The sequence below is a fragment of the Limulus polyphemus genome, unplaced genomic scaffold (assembly GCF_000517525.1).
Source record: "Limulus polyphemus unplaced genomic scaffold, Limulus_polyphemus-2.1.2 Scaffold2323, whole genome shotgun sequence".
Taxonomy (NCBI): domain Eukaryota; kingdom Metazoa; phylum Arthropoda; class Merostomata; order Xiphosura; family Limulidae; genus Limulus; species Limulus polyphemus.
Window position 1 is genome coordinate 146,594 of NW_013667933.1, and position 3,160 is coordinate 149,753.

Below are 3,160 nucleotides of genomic sequence, written 5' to 3' on the forward strand. Positions count from 1 at the left end.
ATCTACACTTTATTGTCGTTGTTGTTTCATAACGATAGCAGATCTACACTTTATTGTCGTTGTTGTTTCATAACGATAGTGGATCTACACTTTATTGTCGTTGTTGTTTCATAATGATAGTGGATCTACACTTTATTGTTGTTGTTTCATAACGATAGCAGATCTACACTTTATTGTCGTTGTTGTTTCATAACGATAGCAGATCTACACTTTATTGTCGTTGTTGTTTCATAACGATAGTGGATCTACACTTTATTGTAGTTGTTGTTTCATAACGACAGTGGATCTAAACTTTGTTGTCGTTGTTGTTTCGCAACATTAGTGGATTTAAACTTTATTTTTAATTATATATTTTTAACTAATCAATAATTAGATAAAAAAATCCTATTCTTTCCAACTCACCCTTAGTTACTTCAGTAGGTAATAAAAACATAAAACTTGGGGAAAATCTCAACTTCAGTTTCTTCGTGTAAATAATAATAGTAATAAAACCGACGTACTTGAGTTTAATTTTATGGAATACGTTTAGCGTACAGGATGATGCACGAGTCCGTGCACCACCGTGGTGTTTCTAAGCCATGATTATATTTCATTAAATGTCATCTTTTGTTATAATAATTGGGTGGGGTATCATTAACTTTGGGTGTGACATTTGTGTCATAATTTCAACGACTCACATTTATTGTTAGATGCATCCTATTTATCATTTTAAGAAATAACACATTTATCATTTAGTTTGATACAAAATCAACACACTGAAAATTTCTAATAATATTTTTGTTTAGAACATTATTGTAAATGAGTGACAGATTAAAAACTATTTAAACGTCTCAAACTACCCAAAAGTGAAAAATTTTAAATCGTGTATAAGAGCGATACTAATTAGATCTTTCGATTTTGATGTGTGTTTTAAATATTTGTATCCTTATAAAAATTTTTGAAGTTTTCAGACAATTAGAAGTTTTGTTATTAACATGCAAAAGTCCAGTTTTACATTGTGAAATTGAATTAAACTATCGTGATTTAATACAATGTTCCGTAAATGGCCCACAGTATCGTGATTTAACACAGTGTTCTCCAATTGGCTCACAGTATCGTGATTTAGAACCAAGTTCTGTAATTGGCTCACAGTATCGTGGTTTAACACAGTGTTCTCTAATTGGCTCACAGTATCGTGATTTAACACAGTGTTCTCTAATTGGTCCACAGTATCGTGGTTTAACACAGTGTTCTCTAATTGGTCCACAGTATCGTGGTTTAACACAGTGTTCTCTAATTGGTCCACAGTATCGTGGTTTAACACACTGTTCTCTAATTGGTCCACAGTATCGTGATTTAACACGGTGTTCTTTAATTGGTCCACAGTATCGTGGTTGGTAATGGTGATTGAGTACTGTCCTTTAATTAGCTAGCCTACAGTATCGTGTTGAACACTGTGTTCTCTGATTGGCCTTCAATATTGCGATTGAATGCAACGTCTTTCAATTGGCGTATAGATGGTGATTTAGTACCTTGTTCTGTAGTTGACCTGCAAGGTAGCACTGTGTTTGTTTAATTGATTTACAGTATAGTGATTTAGCACATGTTCTAGCATGTGTTAAAACGCGTGTTCTTTAATTTAGGGCCTCGTGGCTACACATTTGTTATCTTTAATTACAGAATTTACTTTGCAACTGTGTCCATAATGTGTAATAATTGTTACCATGTTTTACACATAAATCTCACGTCTTCTCTACTCTGTTACATGGCCTGGTTGGCTTTCTTGTAACAACAGCTGACTTCAAAGTTCCAGGAGAAAGAAATAACATCTTTAACCCTAAAGTTACCGATAGAGACTATATCCTCTTTTTAAACTAATTTTTCTAATTTATTAATTCCTTAAGTTGCTCGAAGGACCACAGATTTGTTGGTTTACAGGATCTCATGTTATATACGAGCCAAGCAAAATAACGTAAGCCTAAAAACCATCAGTATTGCAAGTAACTCCACTGATTATCTCTAGGCATTCCTGCGGATTTTATTCAGAATGTGAGTGATTTCACGAAATGAGTTTGTTCTATTTTTTACACCGAATGTTGTAGCAGGCAAGACATACGTGAACCCTATCGTTATAGTGAATACTACGAAAACAAATCGGTAGTTTTAAAGTTATTACTTTTCCTCTTCAAATAAACTGCTAAAAAAAATGCATATAAATAATGAGAGCTAGGAGATTTAATCGATTAGTTTCACCTCAGTTGATCGATTAATCGAAAATCTCGTTATATCAATTGTCACGGAAATAATCAGCTAACCGAAATTAGTGTTTACGATTATTGTAATTAACCAAGTAATTTTAATATTTCCACCAAACTTATTTGCTTTGTCTTTGCGTAGCAAAGCTACTAAGGCCATCTGCCATTCACACTAGCTTTGAACTGTTTCCCAGAGGGAGGGCAACTGACTGGCATCACCCACCGCCAACCTTTTGTTTGTAATTTGGAAGTGTTGAATTAGAGGGACCTCTTTTTTTTTTACTTGTCAAGTAATAGATTATCAAATACCACTAAACGCCCAGCTATACTCATAACGTGAAAACTTGAGATCGCAATCCAGGAAACGGAGCTTTACATTTACCAAACTGAGAAAACAGTTGTCAAATTTCTTCAACCCACTTTAAGTCTGTGGCACGAGTTATTTCTTACCGATAGGACCCACCCACCCATTTCCCCAAGATACTTAAAAGTTGTCTTTCTTTCGATTTCGGTGTGGGACCATATTTTGGAGAACTATGAATCCAAAATTCCGTGATTCGCGTTCTACTACCGCAAAATATTGCCCCGCGCTCTGGGGCTGCGGATGCTTTATAAGAGGGCCCCGGCATGGCCAGGTGGTTAGGGCGCTCGACTCGCAATCTGAGGGTCGCGGGTTCGAATCCCCGTCACACCAAACATGCTCGCCCTTTCAGCCGTGGGGGCGTTATAATGTGCGGTCAATCCCACTATTCGTTGGTAAAAAAGTAGCCCAAGAGTTGGCGGTGGGTGGTGATGGCTAGCTGCGTTCCCTCTAGTCTTACACTGCTAAATTAGGGACGGCTAGCGCAGATAGCCCTCGTGTAGCTTTGCGCGAAATTCAAAACAAACAAGCTTTATAAGAGACGGTCAAACCCCATTGTTCAGTT

General features: G+C 36.5%; 1 protein-coding gene across 1 annotated transcript in view; it reads left to right on the forward strand.

Moving 5' to 3' along the window:
- Nucleotides 1-3,160, forward strand: part of LOC106466616 (arginine-glutamic acid dipeptide repeats protein-like) — a 152,492-nt gene that overhangs the window by 114,433 nt on the left and 34,899 nt on the right. The gene's annotated exons all lie outside the window — the stretch shown is intronic.